The following is a 10,297-nucleotide window of genomic DNA, read 5'->3' as shown; positions in this document are numbered from 1 at the left end:
TTGTAAAAATGAAGCAATTTGGCTGGAAACGCAAAGACACGGTTCCTGTCTGACATTTGCATCAGAAAGTCAGCCAAGCTTCTGAGTGCACTGGTCCATGGAAACAAGAGTCTTCTTATGATAAACAAGCGCTCTGGGAGATGGTATTATCACAAAGAGGATTATTTATGCTACTTCGAGAAACAAGAAAAGGGGGAAAAATGTAATCCCCTTCAGATCTTGAGACTGCTGATCAAATAAAAATTTCAAAGTAAAATTTTTGAAAATTGGCTCTGAGGCTGCTTATGGTTTTAGCCATAAAGCAAGCAGGCAAAGGGGTCTCGGGGTGGTAGAATATCGACGTGCAGAGGGTTCATGTTAAGTCTCTCAAAACAGGATTTAAATTCTCTTAAATATCAGAAGATACCCTTAACTGCATGTCAGGTCTCATAGTAAATAAAATAATCCCTTTGGAGGAAAAATAAATAATATAGACTCATAAATACTCACAGAGAAATGCCCTCTCAGAAACACAGATATAAACTCCAGAGACCGACAAGCATACTCTCAGAAACACCCAAGTGTGTCCATTCGTGGACTTTGCACAGCGATTCTGAGGACACAGACAAGCCTGAGGACCAAACCAGGGCCAAGGCTTCAGACCAAACCCCTAACCTAAAAGAGGATGAAGTGTATTCAAACCTAAATGACACAAATTAGTATCTTCTATTTTTTTTTAACATGGTTCAAGAAAATTCTAATCTGCATGTGTCCTAGCGTTCTTTTATTCAAGGCGAGGAAAACTTCTAATATATACATTCACACCTTCAACAACCATACCTGGTTGTTGACTTCAGAACTTGTCACACCCTGTACTTGATGCATTTTGACAAGAAAAAAAAAATGTTTCAGCACTCGGCGCTTGCTTGGGACTTATCGTGCTTGCTAGAACTTGCATGAGTCATGATGACCCCACAAGAGAAAAGACTTCATCACTCGCCACTTGCTCGGTACTCCTCGTCATGAGTTCCGGGATGAATTAATGACAAGTATCGAGGTACCACTGTATACAAAGAAGGCATATTTTTTTTTACTTCTATCATAAACTTATAAAGCAAGTTGGACCAGTCATTAGAAAATAGCAGAAATAATGAAGAACTTTTATATTACACCAGGACAGAAATTAAGCACAGTGGCTGTGGTCACCTGTGACTACATTTCATAACTTGGAAAAGCTCAAATCATTTGTGAAACCGTAGGATGGTGGTAGAACATGCCGCAAGTGTGGTCTGTTAGCCGTGGCTTCAAATCCCAGCACTGTCTGCCATCTACAAGCTCCGTAGCTCTGGAACAGACGTGCAAGTACGCACACACGTTCCTGCACTTGGGTTTCCGCATCGTTGATGAAGGTAACAAATATTTAACATTCTGATTGTATGACACAGTCCATTATTTTATTATTACATAGTATATCATTTTAGCATAATGTCAGACACACATTAGGCACTCATTCAACATACATACTATACACTAATGTTACGTAATATAGTTACTGAAAAAGAGTTGTAGGTTACATTTAATTGAGCCAACTTGACAATAATCTGATTCAAGCTGTATTAAATAAGCAGGGAAATATGATCTAAAGAGATGAAGAATCTGAAAGCACAATACTACACATCTAAAGCATCCTTTCATTCTCTTCCATTCTAAGCAGTTATATTTATCATTAAAAACCCTGAGCACTCAAGCTACAGGGAGCCCTGGCTGTTGAGCCACAATACAACAGATGAGCAGACGGCACCATGCAGGTTAGAGGTGCTGTCAGAGGAGGTGACAGATCTGCAGAAACACTCATGCACACTCTCCCTTACAGTGATAAACAGCAACGACCCAATGTCAAGTGGAAAATCCAACCCATCGAGCAGTTGTCTTCATTACTTAGCACCAAACAAATAGGTCTGATGGATGTTTTCTCCGAACTGGCCACCTGCTGTGGCACCGTTGTGTTATGGGGACTTGTATTTGAAGCACTCTTCCGTTCTGTGTCTCTGCAATTTTCTATCGTAGGTTATACCCTAAAGGATAGGCACAGACTCTTACCCTGAAACAAGCACATGGCAAACTAACAAGGGATACTGGCTGAATCTAGCTTCACTACCGGAAGAGCATCGAGGTAATAACGCATTTAGTGTTCGGAATACAATGAGCTTAGCACATGGTAAATTCTCGGGGAATATCACCTAATGTTTTCATAGATGAGTATTTGCAATAATACTATCAATTCTTATATTTAAATGAGCATATTTAGTTGTTGTTTTAATATTACATCTCACAGAAGTTTCAGCCAACATGCCCAAGAAATGAGAACAATGAGAATTACTAGGATCAAAGGTCAGAGATCAAGAACATTGAGGCCACCTGGACAACAAGAAGGGGATGAAGATAGTGACAGTAAACCCCAATAGGTACTTTTAAGAGTTCACTTTTTCCATGTTAGCCAAGGAGTAGAGAGGCAGATGGATTAGGCCAAAGAAGCAAGAATGGGTCAAACATGGTTCCTATGGCCCATTTCTGCGTCCCCGCTCCTCATTTCAACTTCCGACCGCCTGGGTCCCTATGAGACCTCTCCTACCCTCAAAAGGTATGTTGTCTCTTCCGAGGCCATCACACCACCTCTATCCGAAAAGCTCTGTACCAGGACCCGTACTACCAGAATCCTGCTTTGTGATTTCTAAAATGACGGCTAATAAATATAATAAAACGGTCCACTCCAACTCAGACTATAGATTTGTTTTCACAGTGTTTCGTGGACACAGTTGGTTTTCAACTGAACTGGGTCTCCTCAAAATTCACATGTTGGAACCCCTAACCCCCAGTGCGACTGTTTTTGGAGATAGGACATTTAACCTTTACTTAGGGTTAAATGAGGCTAGAGGCCAGTTGGATAGGACTAAAGTTATTCTCTCTCTCCCTCCCTCTCCGTCTCTCTCATCTCACCCCCCGCCTTCATGTGCACACAAAAGGAAAGACCATGTGACGATGTAGTAAAAAGGCAATTGTCTGCAATCCAGAAAGGTGTAACCAGACCCCAACCCTGACAGCACCTTCATACTGGACTTTCAGTCTGCAGTACCAAAGAGAAATGGATTTCTGTTTTCCAAGCAAGCCCATCTGTGGTGTTCTGCCGTGGGACCTTGAGCAGACAAACACACAGCCTTACCAAAAGCACTGAATAAAACGGTGGGAATTTCAGATGTCCTCAAAGCCAAAGTAAATATACCATGCTCTCATGTGCATTTTATAAATTACTAAAATTCGTCTTACAGAGTCTAACTTCATTTTTCCATCATCATAGTTAAATGTCCGGCTTACTTCTGCATGCTAGACAATTAATGTATTACATGTCCTGCTGGCTGTTTATTACTCAGCTATTGACTGATGGCCAAGGAGAGAAGACTCTCCAAAGGCTCCTTAGACCAGGATTCTGAATTTATTCATCAGTTTTTGGTGTGCGAGGGCATTAACAGGCAAGAAGGAATCTACAGAGGTGATGGCTGTAACTTGAGATGCTGAGATCGTATCATTCTTTTTGTTGTTGCTGCTGTAATCAATTCATTACATGCCAATGAAATCTATTGAGATTCCCTAACCATGGTGTTTAATATATAGGAATATTTTCTGTTTTCAAATTCTAGGTTCTTATTGTGGGATATTTGTCACTTCCAACCAAAATCTCTCTACTTCCCTCCAAAGTTACCTACCACCAAAGCAACATATAGGCGAACTTTCTTTATCAGGTAAAATAAGAATGTCAATGCCAGCGGCATTTAATTGAATCTTTCTAATATAGTAAAAACAAAAGGTAAGAACTCTAAAATAAACTTAAATGATTGATTGAAAAAAATTAATGACTAAAAGAAGTATTTAAGTTTGTTTTAGAGTAGTTGAGGCTGCTTAGAAATTTATTCCCATGAATGGGAGAAGTAAGAGCAGTGATTTTGTGTCACTGAATAAGTCATCTGTATGCATGGATATATTTCTTCGTATCCGTGAAGCTGGCCCTAAAGAATTTTTCCTCTCTCCTAAATTTTCTTGTCATTTTCCTAGAGAGAAAACTCAAAAATCGTTGTGTAAGCAATTCTTCCAAACATATATTTATTTGTCCAGTACAGTTTCATGGTTTATAGACATCTGACTTCAAAATTTTGGCAAATAGATAGGCTTTGTCCAATCGTTTTTGCTCCTCCATTTTTTATTATCTTGTCATCCTCTGATTTTCAGGGTTGAATTTGTTTTGTGTGTAAATTTATATTACTTGTGTTTCCAGGGTTGTGCTCTCAAACTAAAAATTCAACCATAGCTGATGTTTAAAAAGAATGGAGATTTCAACTACCTAAGGCATAGAGGAGAATCTTTCAGACCTGTGTAATCAAGTAATTGAAAACAAATCATGCTTTTGTTTTTCCCACCCTAAAGATTTAACTCTAGCTACTACTTTCAATGATTTAATTTCCCTCCTGTTACGTCATCTCACACACAAGATTGTCCCTAAAGCACAGTCTTGCCAATGGCTCCTGTACACCATTGCTACCTATTTTCTGACAGGTTGCAAAGCAACATTAAGTAGTAATTTTTTTTTCATTCTGTTTTGATAGCTGAAAACCTAGTGCAGTTCTGCCTTGATTGTAATCATCCTTCCTCCTCAATCTACACATTTAAGTGTGTTTGACAAGTAATCTCCTCTCTTGAAATTACAACGGTCTTATCCATTGAATATGGATGATAAGGTCACCCGTAGAGAACTGTTGGGAATGCATGCATGTGATCGATTGCTAATTCCCCCTAATATCCATTCTTCCTTTCTTCCTTTAAATAATTAAGTTTCTGGGGTGCAGCTGGACACATAGCATACTGGTTAAAGGCTACTTATCCCAGATCCCCTAGCAACTAGTTAAGACCCCTTGACTAAGTTCTGGTCAGTGGATTGTGAATGTTAAACTGCTGAATGGTGTCCTTACAAGGACATTTCTGACTTTCTCTGTCCTCTTTCCTCTTCCCCAGGGGCTGGGATGTGGCCATTCGGGTGATGAACCAACTTTGTCAAGCAGACAAGGAAAAATCCCAGGGAATGACAGAGAAACAAGAGACAAGGATTGTGGATACCTAAAAAATCTCATGCAGCTGAGACTCTGACCTGCCTATTTTAGTAAAATTTTACTTTAGGTGGAAAAGAGCCTTTCACCGTGCTGAAACCAGAGCATGCAGTCCAGATCCCATAGGCAGCCATGATATTTCCCAAATACAAAAATGCCTTGCATATTAGAGTCACCAGGGTAATCCAGGGCAAGAATCTAAACTAAGAAGTCACCGGGGTTCAACCATTTTATTGTTTGTGAGTCAGAAGTAACTATTCTATTTTACAGATGAGGAACATAGGACTCAATAGAGGTTAAGTACCTTTTCCACTATCACTGTGAAAAATCGCCAAATTAAATATTCGCACACACAGACACATATACACACAGACATGCCTCTCCAACAGAGACTATTTTTAAGTGCACATTATTGGGATGGTAGTTTACTTAATAGAGAGGTATATTATTAAGCAGTGCATGGTGAAAAGAGCTTCCTTCTTTTTGGTTGGTTCACTTGACTGAGAACATGAACCAACTAAAATTGCTGAGTACCTACTATGTGTCTCTTATAGTACTAGGCGCAGGAGCTAATAAAATAGTTATAAAGAGCATTACCTGCAGCTCTTGCAAACAGATACAGTATGTAAAGGGAGGCAAAGAATATACACACAAATCCTCAATTGCATGTGTGTTCAAGAGGGGCAGAAAAATGACTAAAAACCAAATAAAAATCTCCTAAACAGTCTCCCTACCAATTTTATCTAAATTAAATGAAGGCAAATGATGAAGTTCAATGATCTGCCACATGATGATGGCATGAAACTCTTCTCTCCATAGGCATATTTATTTCTAGCTTCACTAGAATGATGAACTACCTATTCATAAAAATGGTCTAGGGAAGAAAAAGCAAGAGACCATGAGCTGGAATTAGCATAGATTTCCAAAGAAACAAATCATGCCAGAAAACATGACTCTTTTTGTAGTACCATTTGAAGATACGTTGATTAAGGAAGCATTGCAGAAGTATTGGATCGTATTTGATTTATTCGGGCCCAAGTCAGTGTCTCAGGAAAACTTGCTCTCGTATTAGGTGAAATTGCGTTAGGTGTTGGATGAGCACTGTCAAAGAGATTGCACACGAACTGAAAGGTCATAAAACAAAGAGTAATCATACATTGCCTGGCATTTAGATGAAAATGTCCCGACTACAAGAGTTTATGAAACAGACATAACCCAAAAGTGATGATCGTGCCAGATATTTTTATAAAATACAGAAAATCATAACTCTCTGGTAAGTGGGAAGACTGAAATATCAAATAATGCAATGGTCTGAGGGGCTATCCTTCATCTACCTAGTGTTTGGTTTGTTTTTAGACATATTTATACATAACATACATGTAATATCAGTTTGATTATTCATTTAACAAAACATTAAATGTTCACGCTATGGTAGGCATTAGAAATACAGAAAGAAAGAAGTTCACATTTATTTGCTGTGTCAAACGTGTCATGTTTTGAGCAAGGAGCTGTCCACAATTTATGTGATTTCAAGAAAACAGTGCAGTTCCGTGCTGAAGAGCCCTGTCTCACGTGGCAGCTATTTGCCCTGGGCTAAGTCACCTAGCTTTTCTGTTCCTTAGTTTTTCCCTAGGGCGGCAGAAAGGACTAATTATGTTAATATATGTAAAACGTTTACAGCATCATTATCTTAGTCCCACAACTACTCTACGGGGCAGGTAACAAGAAGAGCTTGGGCCTTAGCATCTGTGAGACCTGAAATCAAATCTTGTTCTGCCAGTCTGGGTTGTGATTTGCCGGGAGTTGGTTCAATTCTTGGCACTGCGTTGTTTTCATGATTCAATGGAGGACCATAACTATCCTTTAAGATGATTTTAAGGGTGAAAGGTAACGAACTCAGCTTGCCTATCACCATGCCCGGAGAAATAACAATTATTATCCAATGGAAGCTCTTATTGTTAAGAAAAGTGTACTGCCCTTGGGGCTCACCGCTTCCATTGCAGGTTCCAATTGTTGTCCAGAAGCTATTTCTATTTTTAATAAAAAAACGTTCTGATTATATGTCCATAATCTTTCATGATTAAAAGCACATACATCCATAATCCCACAGCCCAACAAACTTATATCATTAACCCCCTGAGCGGGTTTTTCTTCTCTATTACCTCTTATACTGCTCTATTTATGGGAGACGTACCAGATGTTTGAAGGGTGAAGGGGTCAGCTAAACTACCATGCAGTGTCAGACATGGTAAATTACTTATTCCTCATAAACATGTTCTTAACATTTAGAAACATTTTGCATAGCCGTGACTTGCTTCAAAACCAAAGATAAAACTACGTGAGACACTACAGTTTTGATGTATGGTTTTTATAAGATTAATTTAGAAATAATACTTATTTTCATATTTTATTATTTGAAGTTGACTGGAAACATGAAAACAATGGAATTTTATTTTGATGGAAAACTCGAGTTCACAGTCATTTAGTAAATGAAGAGCAAACACTTCATTTTCCTATCCCATAACTCCTAAGGAAAAAATCATTAGTAAATAAGTATCTGTGAACAGATTAAGGGTAAGGCAGGCTGGATAATAAAGCACCCGTGATTTTCACATTCCCTGCATGTGAGTCACTCTAAAAGGGTGAAAATGGCACTGGCAATAACTGAACTGCTAAGATAATTGAATCTCATTCTAATCATTCAAATAAGCCCAGTGATAGATACTTATTGTTTTGCTCATCATGGGCAGTAAACTATACACATTTTACTGAAGGAATACTTTGATAGAAGCATTTATTTAAGTTACATTGTGCATCGCAACTATAAAAAATGGCTTGAAAAATCCCATTTAACCACCATTTATAGAGTGCAGTTATGTAATATTCTGCATGTTATCTGGGGTGTGACAAATATCAGTCTAAATTGAAAGTTCCCCAGCTGCCAGTCTCCACCACTTCTGAAAAGACCTGGATGTAGGAACAAAGACTGTCCCCCATCCAAAGAACCAACTTCACAAACCCACTAGTGAACAACTACATTTATATAACTGGAACCTCAGGGTGCTAGAGTTGTACTCATTAAAAAAAAATTCAGCTACCTTTGCTCCTGACAGAAGGCTACACTGCAATATCCTAAACATTGCTATGTGCATCTTGCCATGAAGAGAATGGCCTTGAAGTGCAGAATGAGGAGAGGGCAATGCCACTGGGAAGGGCAGCATGCTATGGTTTCAGGGAACATCAGCAGCACAGCACTGGATTCTGTGCATCAGGATCAAGGTCATTGGTGTCCGAAGGGGGATGGATGGAGAGAATATCCAGCTCATCTACTTTCGGAGCCGGGTGCACTACTTACTACCAGCTGTTCCTGGGGAATGTCAGGCAGCTGCCACAAGGTTGCTGATAGATTTACTCTTCACACACTGAAAGGCTACATGCAACTCTTTCCTTCTTCCTTCTCCCAGCACATGCGAATAAAGGGTCTCTGGACAATACACAGTTGTAAATCACTTCTGGGGGGCCCCCAGACCTTCTCTTTACTTTTCTTTATAGGTAAGATAACCTCTTGTTCTGAATCTAATCTTCTTAAGACCCCTCTCTTTTAAAACTGGTTTGACCATATCTCTGTTGTCAATGTGCTGGCACTTGAAAAATCTATATAACTTGTGCTATAAATAATCTGTGAATACTCTTCTCCCAGCTAGGGTGGATACTCTTTATCTCAATCAACCACATCATCATCCGTAAGCACTGCTATGTGGCATTCTCGTTCCCCACTCTGGGCACTAGCTACCGTGAGAGGCAGAATCTTTTCTAGATAGCATCCAAATTGTCTACGAGCACCATCATTTGCTAGTTCATGCATCAGAGCATTGGGATCTCTACATTTATTACTATATTCAAAACAGACACAAAGATAGTCACAGGCTTCTCTCAGCTCAGGAGCAGACGAGCCACCAGGACAGCGGATGACTCCTATTTTAGAGTGATCCAGAATAGCTGGAAACACAGTGGAGCCAACTCCCCCTGCCACCTCATACTCTCCCTTCTTATGGGGATGTTTCAAGCTATGTTCTCTGCCAGACCCAAACATCCTGCCCAACACTGTATTTGGCTGTGCAATAGAAATGGGTGGGTCCACGACACATCTAGTGGTACCACCATTAGTGTCACTCATCCTGACATTCTTACATTCCGAGATCCTTCTTCTGCATTTTCATACACAAACACCACCTTCCCAGACATCTTACAGCTACGGTCTGAACTTGACTGACTAATGTATCTGCTGTTGTTCCCAGCACCGCTACTGGGACCATTGGAGATGCTTTTGGTGGAAGAAGACTGTTTGGACGAGAGAAACTGGGATATTTTTCTCCTTCAACATGATGCTGTCGTGTTGGAGAAATAACATTTCTAATACTACGAGTGAGCTCAGATTCTGTTCTTTCATGGGATGAATCTCGTGATCTGTCACTTGACCTTCGTCTATCTCTTGATGTCTGTGTCTTGATCTTTTTATGTCCCCCACCAGCACCCTGTAGACTCATTTTGGTGTGGACAACAACTCTTTGAGCACCAAAGGAGGGAGTACTGTAGTGCCCCATTGGGTGTCCATGGAGAGCCGAATCCAAAGCTGGGGCGACCAATACCTCTGCCTCCCCCTCAGCTGAACCCCTCCAGAGGTGTCTGTGGTGGCGGCCACTCAGGTGGCCTCAGCTACCAGTATTTCAATATTTTTAAAGTATTAACTTGTTTTGGTTTGAGGTTTATAATTCAATGCAAACATCACTTTATTCTAATAAATTCCATCTGCTTTTAATTTAATTAAAAGCATCTAACATCACAAAAATAAATTCAAGGTGGATAAAAGATTTAAATATAAGTCGTGACACCATTAAAGTCCTAGAGGAAAAACATAGGCAGGAAAATCTCAGATATTTCATGTAGTAATATTTTCACTGATATGTCCCCTAGAGCATGGGATATAAAGGAAAGAATAAACAAATGGGATCTCATCAAAATAAAAAGCTTCTGAATGGCTAAACAAAACTATTAAAATAAAAAGAGAACCAACCATATGGGAAAATGTATTTGCCAATGATACCTAAGACAAGGGTTTAATCTCCAAAAGATATAAAGAACACACATGGCTCCACTCTAAGAAG

The 10,297-nt window shown here is 39.5% G+C and overlaps 1 pseudogene; it reads right to left on the bottom strand.

The window, feature by feature from the left end:
- Nucleotides 1-8,372: 8,372 nt before the first annotated feature.
- On the bottom strand, nt 8,373-9,718 carry LOC123815949 (annotated as a pseudogene).
- Nucleotides 9,719-10,297: the final 579 nt, after the last annotated feature.

Source organism: Phyllostomus hastatus, unplaced genomic scaffold (assembly GCF_019186645.2).
Source record: "Phyllostomus hastatus isolate PE091 unplaced genomic scaffold, TTU_PhHast_1.1 phas_contig_196, whole genome shotgun sequence".
NCBI lineage: Eukaryota > Metazoa > Chordata > Mammalia > Chiroptera > Phyllostomidae > Phyllostomus > Phyllostomus hastatus.
Note: the sequence above shows the minus strand (reverse complement) of the source record. Positions and strands in the feature narration are given on the sequence as shown.